This window comes from Micrasema longulum, unplaced genomic scaffold (assembly GCF_059751315.1).
Source record: "Micrasema longulum isolate JH-2025_06_02 unplaced genomic scaffold, ASM5975131v1 h1tg000970l, whole genome shotgun sequence".
NCBI lineage: Eukaryota > Metazoa > Arthropoda > Insecta > Trichoptera > Brachycentridae > Micrasema > Micrasema longulum.
In genome coordinates, this window is record NW_028278161.1 from 142,832 (window position 1) to 159,281 (window position 16,450).

General features: G+C 30.5%; 1 protein-coding gene across 1 annotated transcript in view; it reads left to right on the plus strand.

Moving 5' to 3' along the window:
* Positions 1-8,670: 8,670 nt before the first annotated feature.
* T48 (FU domain-containing protein T48) overlaps positions 8,671-16,450 on the plus strand; it is a 60,892-nt gene continuing 53,112 nt past the window's right edge. Inside the window, exon 1 of the mRNA XM_088232296.1 lies at positions 8,671-9,007. The gene's annotated coding sequence lies outside the window, so the exon portion shown is untranslated. The remainder of the gene's footprint in view (positions 9,008-16,450) is intronic.

The window sequence follows — 16,450 nt, forward strand, 5'->3', positions numbered from 1 at the left end:
ATTATTGCGGATGATGCCCTGGTATATATTGCAGGAGAAAATAATGAATCCATAGTACATCAACTAAAATATGACCTTAAAAATATCGAAATATGGTTGAAGAAGAATAAACATAAGCTGAATACAGATAAAACTAAGTTTATGAACATGAGAAATTAAAAAATCCCTATTTCACCTACAATAGTAATGGATGAAGAACAATTAAAGGAAGTGAAAGAGATAAAATATTTGGGGATTATTATGGATTCTTGATTGACTTTTTCCCATAATACAAGATATGTGACAAATAAGATAGCAAAGAAGGTTTCTCTTATGGAAAGAATCAGAAGATCTAACTGCAGATTCGTGCAGGATGATTTATAACTCCATTATTGTGCTAATTTAAATTATTGTAGTAGTAGATTTTGCCAACTGAGGGGGAAAAAACAAACTTACTGTTTTGCAGAATAGAGCAGCTATGAGAGTAATTTTGAGAAAAAATAAATACAATAGAATAAAGTTGATGCTGAAACAAGCAAAAATTATGACAGTACGTCAACTAATATATTTTAATGTAATGTTTTTTGTTCATAAAATGATTAATGGTTACATATATATAGACAAAATAAAAAAAAATTAAAAAAATAGATGTATGAATAAAAAGGAAGCGAGTGTATGCAAAGACGGACTAAAGTGACTTTCTATCTTCTCTATCTACCGCCTCGTGGAAACAACGTGATGATTTGTTTATAAATATTTATTTTTAAATATTATTTATTTGTATCTTCGGCTAACCCATGGTACTATTTTAAACACTTGTTTTTCTTCTCATTGGTAACCTCGTGGGTCGGCCTCGAGGTGTAGTGGTCAGCGCTTTTAGCTACCATACACGAGGTCTCGGGTTTGATTCCCGACATGTTTGATATGAAATATTTATTTCAAAATGTGTTTTTACACTAGAATATTTCATAGCCCCTAGACTGGCACCTGAACCATAAGACTGATCATCTTGCCTTCATGTAACAAAAAATATCAAGATATGCTGCGATTGGTGTACCAATGCAGTACCTTATGCACCATTAGGTTCGGAAATGGAATGAATAATGAAATTAATTTCTATCTTACGACGAGAGGTGAATATTTCAGACTCCCAAAAAAAGGAATTCAGGCATCTTAAAACGATCTGTAACATAAAGAACTTAAGATATTTAATGAGTTGGCTGAAGAGATTAGAGATGCTGGGTTTATTGCATCATTTCGTGGGATGGCAATGGTTTATTAAAAACAAACATTTATGTAGGAAGATATTATCATAGAGTATTATCGAACAGCGTCTGGATTTAATAACAATGTTTTGTTTTTGAAATTATTTTTATCTGTATGTATATTAATGATTATGATAAAATTATAAATAAACTTATCAATGAAACTTCTTGGTTTAGTTTTACTTTTTATTATTTTGACCAACGAGCGCTTTCACCTAAGTAGGCATCTTCAAGACTGGTAAATTGTTGACAACGTTTACAGTTTTTATACTATTATTAACATATTTTGGAGATAAGATCAAATAATTATTTTAACAGGGGACAGAAAACATAAATATTTACAACTAGTTTGCTAAACAGTTCATTTTTGGGAGTTTTCGGACCGTAATTGGGATTAAGCTTTTATTATTTAAAGGGTAGTAAAAGAACTCATGGCGAAATACAACAGAGTGGGAAATACACATTTTAACAAATAAACTAAACCATGAAGTTTTGTTGATAAGTTTATTTATAATTTTATCATAATCATAAACTATGGAGCTTTATCAAGAAATATCAACAAAAAACATCAATATTGTATGTATATTGTTTATATGTAAGAGTTAAACTAGCTGTTCAAATTTGTAATTGTTTTTAAAACTTTTAAAATAAATACATTAGATTTTATATACAGGTAGGTAAAATTAAAATCAAATTAAAGTTACGACAAATGAACAAAATTATAATAACTACCTCGAGGCAAGATCTTGACCGCGATTATAAACGCTATCTTCATCGGTGAATATCGAGACGGTATAAAGTAACATCCATATTCATGTACAAAAATGTGTATATTTGTATGAAAATTATAAGTATCTCCATCGGTAACTTGTAATTGAACAAGTTTAGAAAAAAAATCTAAACATAATCAGTTTTTCATACAGAAAACTTAATTTTACTTAGTAGATAAAAATGTAATATAAATTTTAAGATCCCATTAGAATACGGACCCTGCTCCCTGATTATAGTGGGAAGTTTAGATTTATTTTCAATTTCATCTACAAAGTAAAATTAAGTTTTCAGTATGAAAAGCAGAATATGCATACAGATTTTTCTTCTAAACATGTTCTAGCATAGGTTACCTACGAAGATACTTTTAATGTTCATGCAAATATACTCATTTTTGTACACAAATTCGTTTTTTTTAATAGACAGTCGAAGATAACTCTGTTAACTTCCCATTGTAAATCGGGGCCCAGATCCTGTCTCGAGTTTACAATGCGACACAATCGGAACATTGCTGCATGCAAGCTATAATTTGGTAAAATATAGCCTTGTTTTCCTCGATGATAACCTTTTTTCATATCTGGTTTCCATGGTATGCATAGTTACAGAAGGAAAAAGAATCAAGCTAAGGAAGTCCACTGGAGATAAGGTTGTGAACGAGCCAGGGTCACTATGTCAAATGCTTAATCGGTCGCCAAGTTAGCGATGACCTGCACCTACGTGGTCAACAAGCGACAAATTATCACAGGCACTTTGTACAAAATGGCAAATACAAAGTCAAATAAAATCGCAACAGGTTCAAACTTGACGTTTTTTTTTTACAAAAACCCTTTCGAATGACATACGACACAAAACATCGCCAAACCAACCAGTACTGTTACAATAATAATGCTTCCACTTCATACAGTAAAAATGCAGTCTTCAATAGACTGCATACTCGTACTTAACACGGTACACAGTTTGTAAATAACAGTGTGTTTTTTTTATTATATTTATTTAATATTATTCTGATTTGTTTAATTCCTTTATTAACTCTTTTTTTTTAAATATTATCATGATATTTCAGGGACACATTATTTTTCTTCTTCTTTTTTTTATTTGTTTACACTTTCTGAGTATTTCCAAATTGTTGATTTTAATGGTGCAAAATAAGCAACCAATGTTGTGGACGTAACTGCCGGCATTTATAAAAGTATTTAAATATATTTTTTAATATGTCCGCTAAGAAAAAGAAGCTAAGTTTACGATAAACATACCAATAATGAGTTTACGATAACATTATTTCTATATTTATTACAAAAAGATAGATAAAATCATACCTTTATAGGGTGAAAACACTAAAAAATCCCTTGGCAACAGGTACAATGATTAAAAATTGTATAAGAATGCTTACTTCAAAATTATAACATAATAGAACTAATCAAACATATTAGAAAATCTACATATTCATATTTATTAGATTAAGGAATATTTTTAAAATCAATAATTGAAAAACAGCTAATTACTCAATTGTACAATCTTTGTTACAATATGGTATCGTTGGATGGGGTGGTGCATATGTCAATATATTAAACCCTCTTAAAATAGTAAAAAGATTAATTATGAAAGTAATTTTTAGAAACCTTCAACATTCAATACGTAAATTCTATATAAATTACTTTAAGTTCATACAGTAGACGCCATTTATAAAATAAATTCCATTGTACAAATTTATAAAGAAGAAAAAATAAAAGAATTTGAGGCAAATAAGTCACTCAGATACCAACATAATAGTAAAATCCCTTAATTCCACACAAGTCATGGTCAAAATACCTTTGTCTTCAAAGGTGTCAAAAAATTACAATAACTTCCCTAATGAACTAAGAACTATTAAAACTAATATATCAATAAATAAATTCTAAGTAAATTCAAAGAAATTTTTTGAACCAGTGTAAAAACTGCATTTTATTTTGATTAGTATTATTGTATTATTATTTTCTGTTTTCTTTTCATATCTTATAAGTTTTTTTTCTTATGTACTCGTGTATTCAAAATTAGATCAATTCAAATAATTAAATAACTATAACAGTGTAAGTCACTCTCCAAGCACAAGATCTAGTCTCTTTTTCTGGAGAGTTACAGTTATAACATTTACTAGATGTATGAAAGTAGATTTGTATTAGAATTTTAAAAACATGTACCATTTATGAAAATATATTAATCAATATTGACTTATTTAAAAAAAATGTATTTACAATTTTAATATTAAATAAATCATCATCATTCCATGTTCACTACACTTAGTTGGAGCATATGGTGTCCACGAAGATCTTCAAGGCATCTCTGTCGGCTGCCATCTCCTGTGCATCCTCCCAAGTCAGGTTCGCGTCTCGTAGTTCCGACATGAACTGCCAACGAACAGCCAGCAGTGGACGTCCAGAACGTTGAGAACCTGTTACCCTGTAACGCAAACTTGTCTTGCAAAATTAGTCTGAGACAAACATTAAAACTGGACGAACTTCGCTTCGCTTGGGGTATTGTTGATACATCTACCTACGAAAAACGTGGTTTTGTGAATCGTATAAAATACCCAACTCACTCGTGCTCGCTTGCCTATTGCCTCTCCTTGACTGTCTCGCCAGCATTTCATTAATATTAATATATTTAAAAAAATATTATTGACCTTTTTTACACTTCTTAAATCCTTAGCATGTGACAAAAAAATAAATTGTTTTAATTAAATTACAAATTTAAAAGCTTTAATTAAATTTATTTAACTATAGAATCACTATGTAAAGCGCCCTTGAGGTATTATATTACTAAAATGGCGATTTATAAGTTTTCCATAATAATAATAATAATGAACAAATTCAACAAATACTTGAAGATAGACATGTCGAAATTCGAAAGAATCGCGCGCGTGCATGAGAAGACATGTGAATATAGAGGAAACGAGGTATGTATGCAAAGACGGAGTGATATGGCGTTCTATTATCTCTGCCTACCACTACGGAGAAATGGCGTAATAGTTTTCTGGTTTGAAATACAAGCTTTTTAAGTCATAATTCTCTCTAGACTGAGTGCACTGAATTCTAAGTAAGTAATACCGCTAGTCGACAAGGAAATCTCATTATGAAAAACTTTTAACGGGCGGTAATGACTTTAAAAAAAGCATTTTCTTGTTTTTTACCACATAACGTGATTTTCATTTTATACGGCTTGGAAGCATATTTTATACAATTCTCAGGTATCAGTATGTTTTTCACGAAAATAAGCTTTAAAGGTCATTCATATGTATGTTTTTTATATTTATTGTAGATTTTTTCTTACATTACATAACATACAAACATTACATAAAACAGAAAAAAAACTCGCATGGGCATAGCCTGTGCGGTGGGTATACATGATTTTATCCGCTTTACGTTACACGCACACAATAAAAATAAACAGTTTAAATATTTTTAAATAAGAAACAAAAAATCAACATAAAATAATAAATAAAAAATCAATGTTTCCCCAATAACAGTATCTCTAATAAATTAATGTGATTTGTTTATGAAAACTTTACTATCTAGAGACGGTGAGCAATGTACATATATTGACGATTGTACATATTTTTTCATTTTAGTAACATTTATATGAACGGCATTTGAGTAGTAAAATGTTATTGTAGAAATATTAATATTATTGGTAATTTCTGTGTTAAGAAATAATGTGATACCGTCATTTGAGGTATGTTTGGAAGGTTTTGCATGCATAATATACCTCGGTAGATAGAAGGGAATCATTTCTTTTTGTTGAATATCTATAAGAATTATTGTCTTTTGTTTGAATTCAATAAAGTACAAAATTTACAAAAAAACTACTCATCATTGTACGTATTAAATACAGTTTAGGAAATAAAATGTATTGATCAATGATGGTAGGACATTAAATACCGAACACTCTTAAAGTGGATAGGAAGGTCTGTTGATGAACGACGACAGTCCACCTTTCCTGAAGAGTTTCCTGTGGTTTGCTCGTCATTAGAGCAAATGTGGAGAAACTACTAAAACAGACCACAGATATTTTTTCATACAATTGTAAATATAAAAAAAACAGCAGTGTTTTGAGTATATCAAAAATGTTTTAAGACAGGCAGGATTTCTTTTGATTATTTTTTTGCAACAGAGAAGGAAATCATTTTTGAGAACGTAAATGAAAGACTAAGCATTTACAGGGCTTATGAACTGTCATTAGCTGGTTTAACTAAGCGCCCACTTTACTCACTGTGTAACATTTACCATTCTTCCTATGTGTAAACAGGCCCTGTCTTCCGTATTACATTCACGAAAATTTTTTCCCTCTCTGTTGCAAAAATATAAATCTAAATAACTCCCAAGGTAGGAAATACAGCCTGTCTACAAACATTTGGACGTTCTCAAAACTTTGTTGATTAAACTAACCGGTATAAGAAGTATAAAAATTAAAAAACTTCCTTTTAAGCGTTGCCTAGCAAGTGAAATGGTTCAGCCGGATTAATCTCACCCCCGTAATAATGGTTTCAGCTATTTTTACATAGGCAGAATGGTGAATGTTACATAGAGTGTAAAATAGCCACCTAATCTAAACAATGACCGGCCATAAGCATTTTAAATGCCTTGAACCCCATATTACCTTCTTAAAAATGTTTTCACTCTTTGATGCCACTTTTTTTTTTTTAAATACATATTAATTACACTTTTAATATACTTGGTATAATTAAAGATACATGAAAGTGGAATTGTAAGTTGTGGGTGTGTGAACTTTTACACAGCTACAACTTTTGAAAACTTCTTTTTTTTTTACAAAATAAGTATTTAGGCTAATGATCATCATCAAACCCAAGTCGGACTATACCTGTCTGAGTGACATTATTATTTTTTTACAGTATTCGCATGCTACCTGGCAACATTATAGCTGTGATGGTATGTGTCAATATCGTCACAATATTCTATTATACATACATTGGTATGTCTTCCTAAGAACTAACGGAACTTCAGTGAGCGTGACAACTCGTTCCCGCCAAAGCGTCCATAGAAACTTTCGTTTGTGCTCTGTCTATACTCAACATTGCGCCTTGGATTACAATTTAACACATTTTCCACAGATATTCTCAACGGATTCTGCTTTTTAAAATATGTTTACTTCCATTAAAAAAAAAAATACCAAAATTGATTGCGTCCATTTAACAACAACAACAAACCATCACGCCGTTTCCCCGTAAGGGTAGGCAGAGAGGACACTTGCGCCGATTACTCCGACTTTTGACATGTCCATCTTCAAGTATTTGTTGGATTTGGTCATGCCATGTCTTTCCGGTCTACCTCTATTTCTGCATCTATCAAAATTCGCATTGTAAATATTCTTAGCCGTTCTCTCACTGTCCATTCGTTCTACATGTCCAAACCAGCGCAGAGCTCTTTTCTTGATTTTGTCGATAATGCGTCCATTTAAAGTTGTATAATTAGAGTATAACAAAGTATCTCAAGAATATAATATGAACAACATAGCAGAATCGGGCTGTGGTCCTGTGGTGATTGTGGACTCACGGATCAGGGGTCTGAGGTTCGAACCCCACTCTTCCTAAACTTGATTCCCATTTTCTAATAGTGAGTTATTTACAACTTGGAAATGGCCCCAAAAATTGAAATATTTAGGTTAATCATAAGAATGTAAAGATTTATTTTCTACTAAAAAAAATAAAAAATATGACCAAATGAAAAGAGCCTTTGAGGACCAATATTTTAATCCAAAAATTGTGTTTATTTCAATTGTCAAATATCTCCTAGTTCTTTTTATTTATATTTTTTATGTTTTGTAATTTACATTTGTTGTATTTTCTTGTTATTATTAGTATTCATATTTGAGGGTACCTACTTTTTTCAAACCCGGCAAAATCCATCTTTCTTTATTTTGAGCAAATCACAAAAAACTGATACAATACTTAACTTCAACTTTTTTTTAAACTTATATTTTTTATTAAAATCAGTAAATATTTTATACGTCAGCAGTGAGGACACAAGCATGATAATGTCAAGAAAAAGTAGTGAAATAGCATAAAAAAAATTATACATTACCAACTTTGCAATACTCAAGTAGAGGTTGTCATGTTTGCAACAAAGCCGATAGTATAAAGTCAAATCTTACAAATTAAACCATATTTTTTAATTAAAATGTTAAAATTTTTGTAAAAAATTGTATTCTGAATAAGTTTCAATTATATCTCACTTTTTTTAAATTATGGATTTTGCCAGGTTTGCAAGTAGTACCCTCATTTATGTCTCATTTTTTAATTATAAACGGTATATCATCTAATTTACACTTAAATTTTAATTATTTTTGGTAAGTTTAATTTATATACATGTCTAAATTTATAATTATGAATGGTTTATTCTCTAATTTATATTTATGTTTCAATTTTTATTATTATCGGTATGTATTCTTATTTATGTTTTTTTTTGTTGATATTATTATTATATGAGAAAATATTTTTTTTATGATTTTTTGCTTTACACACAGCTTTTGTGCAAAAACAAAATACTAATATAAATGTTTAGTATACACAGAGCAGCAAACAGGTCATATTGACAGTAAAGATACTATTCAAGCAACGCCTCCTTACTCCGTACTCCGTACTGGTAAACTGCTAACTCGCTAACCCAGTCAGGCAGTCACAGTCAGTCCACGAGCGGCCATTGCGCGGGAATGCAGCGAACGCAGCCGCCAAAACACACTTCAAAAAGTTTTCTATTGTGCAACGTTCTTTTGTTTTCTGTGCCGAGACATTCGGAAAAACAAAACGAAAGTTCACGGTCTACCGGTATTATCTATGGTTGTGTTTTGACAGCGCTTTCGAATTTAGAATCGAGTGAAGTTTGAAACAGTTTTGTGTTTTGTGCTTTTAAATGTCAACATTTAACATTGAACGTCAATAATAAACACGATATCTATTGTATGGAATTTCTGATGTCATACTCTCTTGGTTCTGTTTCTCAGAGGTAAATATACATTTTGATTAGGGATTTAAAAAAAACATTTTTTACTATGTACCATTGACATATTAATACACATAGACATGCCCTGAGCCCTCAAAAATGATGATGCGTTACTCATGTCCAAACGTTCAGTCATGCCCAACGCGTATTTAGTCGTTCTTCGACCGCCAGCCAGGTGTGACGTTTAGAATCGACACCAAAATACTTGCTTGTGTCATTAAAGCGTGTAAAAACCTTTCGGATATACCCTGTCAAATGGGTTGTGTAACTTTCCATTGGTAAATATTTGTTCATGCATCATTAGCAAAGCGCAAAATAATTAGTATTCTGATTTAAATTTAAAAAAAATGTATACGTCAAACTACGCCTAGCGTCGCAATTGCGAAGCTCTTCTTAGTTGCACAAGAGTACCCATAGGAAAACGTTTTTAAAATATAATAAACGTGAGTTGATATTATTTTGCATTCCCCAAAATCTAATAAAAAGAAATAAATGTGTCGAAATTATAAGGAATTTAAAGAAAGAACCTTATTGGGATCCACCAAAAACAAACGTTGATTGTAAGCATTAAAACAGCAACTTTTTTATGTACCAAAAATAGGTATCCTCCATTTTTTTCTAGTATATGCATGCTCGTTAGGGTAGGCCGATAATTTTTTTTCAGAATTTTGAAATGAAAGGGGTCTAAAAATTTGCTTTTTAGATTACTCGGAATGCAAAAAATATATTTTTTTAAAATTGATACTACTTTTGACACTCAACCTGAGCTTGAAGTTTTCGAAAAAGTCATTTTTTTGCGCTAAACCGGCTGTCATTTTGCATTTAAGTAAGAAAATCAGTTCAATTTAATTTTATAATGTGTATGAAACTTTTTTAAATAAGCATCTAAGGGCGTGAGTTGCACTTTGTTTTGTAATAAATGGTTATCATTGTTTTAATGAGCCATTGTTTTTGTCAATATTAGCCAGGCGCTTAACGGAATCAGTTCCGCTGAATATAAACTTTTTGCATTTCGGTAGTTTTAAAACGTGTTCTATTTGTTATGTGATTAAGTTATATCTTTACTAACATAAAAATAATTTTATCAATGTAGATAATTAACAAAATATTTAGACAGTTATAAACTTCAAACCTCGGTTGAGGACCAAAAGTAGTATGGAATATTTTTTTAAATAATTTTTACCTTCAATGTGATCCAAAATGCAACTGTTTAGACCCTTTTCACTTTGATGTCTAAAAAAATAAAAAAACTTCATACATCATCGGCCCATTCTAATGCTCGTTGAATGCAGCCCCGGTATAAATAAACTCAGTAACTATGGGTACTTTTTCGTGTCACTACTTTTAAAAATATTTTGCTCTATAGGGTGCATCTTTGTATTAATAAGTCAATGCTATGTATTTATCGTGCCTTTGTTAAAAATTAAATAAAACTTGTCATCAAAATACTTACATAAAAAAAAATAAACAAAGATTATTCACTATCATAATATATTATATTTTACGCCAAGTAAGTAAAACAGCGATGTAGGACGTCCAATCACGAAGTATAATTTTATCACTATTACGCATTGTTAAATTAATGTTTCAAAAATATTCTAATTTCTTTATTGTGCCGTGTTATTTCGAAACCTTGTAAAAATAGGTTCCAGTTTCTTATAATAGATTATATTTCAGTTTTGGGCAATATGTCCAGAATTTGTCTCAGAAAAAATCGGCAACCCTATTTGCCAACCGAGTCGATTTCACAATCATTGCACAATATTGTGAAATATCAGACGTATGACATTTTTTATTATTATTATGTATCACTTGCGCTATAAACTGATGCATGTACCTCTAATACGCTGTGTTTTAAATATATAAAAACAAAAAGAAATAGATATATTTTTAATATTAAAAAGGATGCATTAAAAAATGTTGTGAGTGTGCTAATATTATAACATGTTTTTTTGAATTTTTTATTTGTTTTTTATTAAAATAAACATTTGCGTTCTTATGATTTACCCAAATATTTCATTTTAAGGGCCATTTTTAATGAGGAAGTTCAGTGTCTTTTTTTATTTGTTAGTGGAATATTAAACTAAGCCAATGTTTTTTAAATATATTTTTACATATCGTATTATCAGCGCTATGATTTTTTTAAGTTTTGTATTTCTGAAATAACTCCGCGTGTGACGTCAGAGGTTGTCTATGACAGTTCTTCCGATTTGTTCGTTTACGGCCACCAAACCGGATATCCTTTAAAGCTCTCATATCATTGGATGGTTCATATGAACCAGTGACGTCATTCAAAGTAGTGCATTTTTATTATTTTTTTTCGTACATTTTTAAGAAATTTTACAATACAATTTAATGCTCTAATTTTTACGGCGCGCAAGAAAACATTTTTTGTATCCAATTTCCCGCAGGGCTGAAGTTCCTCATTAGTTGTAAATAACTCACTATTAGAAAATGGAAATCAAGTTAGGGTAAAGTGGGATTCGAACCACGGACCTTTGATCCGTGAGTCCGAGACACTAGCCACGGAACCACAACCCGATTTAATATCCAATTTATTATTATTTCTACTGCAACTATTGCCTTAATGACAGGATGAAACGCCACACGCATTTTCAGCAGCGTAACTAGGGGCTGGCTTGGCGGGCGGCTGACAGGGGCGCCACCCTCAAGGGGGCGCAAGATTCAAATCTTGTCAGGGGCGCTCATGACCCTAGCTGCGACGCTGTGCATCTAACCTGACATACTCCTAGCTTTTTTCTCATTCATGCCTCTTGTCATACATCTATGTATTATCACAGCATGGGCTATCTCTTCGTTTTAGTAACGAGAGAACCCTTTCAATACCTATTCACCGCTCTATTTTTTTTTGCCTCCTCTTTCACAGTTCACAGTGCCTGCAGATTTTGGAATAATCTACCCATATATCTCAGAGACACCCCTTTTTTATTTACATTTAAATCACGATTGAAACGTCACGTCCTGAATATTTTTGTTTTTCAATTTTCCTCTCTCTTTCCTTCCCTCATACCCCCTCCTCTCTTCATAGTATAGTGTAGATATTTAATAAATTTATATTTCTAAAAAATAAATATACATCATGTCAAGGTTTTGTTTTATAAAGAAAATATTATAATATAACAATGTTCGACAGCGTTTTGAGTATGTCCAAATGTTCGCAGACTGGCTGGATTTCCTCCCTTGGGAGTTATTCAGATCGAAATTTGTTGCATCAGAGGGAGGTGAATTGGTTCAGCCGGATGAATCTCACCCACATGGTAAAGGTTTCAGCTCTTTTACTTCACAAAAGTAAACAGATGGAATGAGAAAATGAAGTTGAGAAAATGTGGATTTTTAAACATAGGCAGAATGGTGAATGATAAACAGTCTGTAAAGTAGCCACTTATACCAGCCAACGACAGGTCATGAGCCCTGTAAATGCCTAGACTTTCATATTCCTTTCTCAAAAATACTTTCCCTCTTTCGCAACAAATTTATGCCTACAATATGTTCATATACCACTGATTTTCTCAAATTGAATGATAAACAGTCTGTAAAGTAGCCACTTAAACCAGCCAACGACAGGTCATAAGCCCTGTAAACGCCTAGACTTTCATATTCCTTTCTCAAAAATGCTTTCTCTTTGTTGCAACAAATTTATGCCTACTGATTTTCTCAAATTGAATGATTTGGGTCGGTAGGAATAAATTGCCTTAATTGTATAAGTGTATAAAGTATTTAAATAAATTAATATATACATGCCCTTTGATTGTGTCATTGTGTCAACAAGACAAAAACAAAGAAAGAATACAACTAACAAATACAAAGAAAGAATACAAGTACCGAATACAAAGAACAATAATTTACATTTGTAGGTAGTTAATTATTGATTAAAATAAGTTTTTTATCTACGTTTATTGATGCTGATTAAAAGAGCATAATTATTTTAACTCTCCGACATACATAGATTTGATTCTCAATAAAACTAATACCGTTCAGAAATTCCATTGCGTATTTTTGAATACCGTATGGATAATTTTACTAACAAAAATGTACAGTTATTACACCGTCTGGTTTATATGATTGCCGAACTTATTGCCCTCCATTAATAAAACCTACCGTTTTTTTAATAATATTAATAACAACAATTATTTATGTCAATTACTGTTGGCGTCGGATCAAACGGTCCGATCAGTTTGTTTTTTTGTAATTTTTAATTTATTAACAAACAATACATTCGTAATATAATCATGTCCAGAGAGCCCAATGTCTCTGGGTATGAACTGAACTAATATTTTGTGCCGTCCTTTCCCTTTAAAGGGAAGTAGTGTTGCTAATCCTTGGTGTTGAAATTGTCAAACGTAGTACATGCCTACTAACAATACTTTCACTGTGGCTTGCAATGTTACATGTATAATTGTGGGATTTATCTTTTGGTGACATGTATGGGGGCGTCGTAGTTAAAAAAATTTGAAAAAAATACAATCAGATGTAATTAAATGTATAAAATCACGATTATGGACGTAGGACAAAGGATATTGTGATACAGTTTTTTCTACCATTTGAGTTTGCAAGTATGCAATTATGTTTACAATTATTTATAGCAACACTCGGGATTTTCATTTTTTATTAGCGTATCTTAAAAAAAGTTTTTCTTACTGGGTATATTGATTTATTTAAATGTTTTACAATATATAAATAAATACTCTTCTCCACATACCTCTTGTTTCATCTAATTTTAGGCAAAATTTATGGCGAACTTTTAATAATTTTAATGTAATAAATAAATCATTTAACATAGATTTATTTACAAATAATCTTAATGACGTACGGCGTTTGCTTTCGAAATAATTCGTAGTATTTTTTCTTTTGAATTTACATTTAAATACTATTCATTTTATGTTCGAGAATTTTTTTTAACTCACTGTGATGCTACTTGTGAAAACCTGTAATTGGCTTATTTGTAATTGGTTTTGTAATATATATATAAAAGATAATTATAGCTGTTGGTTATCCAAATAAATAAAATAAAATGAAATATGTATGTGTATCATGTCATCTATATATTTATATATATATATAGGTGTGTGTTTTTAAAATGTGTTTTCTTTATAGTTATATGTAGAAATATGTATTTGAATGTAATAAACGCCATATTTTATTTTTTACTTTTCTATATTTTATCTATGTACCATACTTGTAAAAGCCCTCCGGGCGTTTTTGCGAATTAAATAAAATATGGTCATGAACCTGGATAAAAATGGCTCTCCATATAATTTTCATATAATTTAATTAGTCTATTAACAAATAATAAAAATAAAAAAATTGACATAATTTGATAATCTATTAATAAATAAAAGAATATAAAATAATGGTTTAAAAAATGGCTTAATTTGATAGTCTGTTGACAAATAAAAATACAAAAAATTGTATTAATTTAATCGTCTATTAACATTTTTTTAAATGGCTTAATTTGATAGTCTATTCACTAATAAAAAATATAAAAAACTTGGATTTATTTGATAGTCTATTCACTAATAAAAAAAATATTAAAAAACCTCTCAACTTCTTCATTGGAATATAAGCCTTGTGGATGTTAGAGAAAGTATACATTCCTTTACAGATGATGGTTTCATAAAAGAAAAAATCGTACATTTTTGTCTGCATTCTGCATAATATTACATGTGAATATGAACGTTGAAATATCACTATATGAAAGCATGGCCACTTCCGTGTGCATAAAATTTGAATTGAAATGAGTCATAACCCGCATTGCTTGATTTAAATTGAAAGTATTTATCAGTACAACCATAAGATCTGATTATTATACAAAGCAAGAAATATAAGCAGTAAATACAAAAATCCCACCAAGCCACTTGTTGTCGCTAATTCTTGCATATTTACCTGTAGGTATAAAATTTGACCTTGTTATGCAGAAACTTTTGGCTTTTTACAATATTTTGAGTTTTTCCGAATATTTGTAGACAAAAGACTGGACCCAGTCAAACCAGGCAATGACAGGTCATAAGCCCTGTAAATGCCTAGAGTTCCATATTTCCTTCTTGAAAATGTTCTCCATTCCTGTTACAATTGGGATACAATTAAATTTTTAAAAATATAGTACAAAAACATTAATCAAAATATAGTATCAAATGATTTATAGATGTTAACATACAATACTGCATATAAGAAGGTAGGTACTTTATATATTTATTTATTTATACTTTTACATTGTGTGTATTCTTTTTTTATACAGAATAATGTTCCCTCACTGGGGTGTCCCGTGCCGAGGGAAACATTTTACAAAATGTTAAACATGCCTAAGATTAGCTACTCGTATTTAACAAAGTTAACATAATAATAAAAATTTAAAAAAAACTTAATTAATCCAATTAACCTAATTATCATTAACATAATAAACAATAAAAAAACTAAAATAATCATAAAAAACATAACCAATTTATATAGAACAAATTTCATAAACAGTACACACATTTTACCTATTTGGCTTGATCCACTCATCGATCCGTGCGCAACCCACCTCCACTATCCATTTCTTAATGGCAATTTTATAGTGTGAGAACTTACTAATTGTCCTTATGGATAATGGAAGTAGATTGTATACTTTAACCGAGTAGTAGGCCAATCCTCTTTGACCGAAGGTTGTATTTATTTTTTTATTTTTTTGCAGCATCAGGGTGGAGTGCGTTAACAAATTAAAACAGATTTAGGGCAAAAATTAAAGTTATTTAGATGTAGATAAGCAAAACAGAAAATGTCAGAGTGATTTTTACAGTATTCTTTAATTTAAATTATTCCGATTTTACCGCCGTACGAATTTTTAATCTAAAAACTGACAATGGAAAACGAAACATATCAATTTCTCCATACACGTGTCCGAGCTGGTGTGGTATGACGATTGCAGAATTTACAAATTAATTCTGTCAACCGGACGATACGTGTTAAACATGCTAAAGCATTTATTTTATTAACATATTTTCTTTTCAAAATTCTCAATAATATGGTTGATTTGCCGTATCTTTTACAAAATATTGGTTTCCGTTGTCCTCTTCGCTATACTAGATTAAATTCCCTTTTTTATGTACCAACTTGTAAAAACAATTAAACCTCGAATTCATTCATTAAACGTACCTGTAGAAATTATAATGGACTCAGTATTGATGTAGACATTTTTAATTGCACGTTGCATTTGTACAGAAAATTTCTTCATTGGGTCGATTATTAGGGATAGTTGCTGAATATCTTGAGTGGTTTATCTATTTATTTTGTTCATTATCGCCCAAAAGGCATTTACAAAAAATAAAAATGAAATACATGCTAACATACTTAATAATAAACACAGAATATACAGAAAAAATATGTGCAATTAGTTAAAAAGGATATAATAAAAAGTTTATGCTATGTATATGTGCCGCATGTAATGTA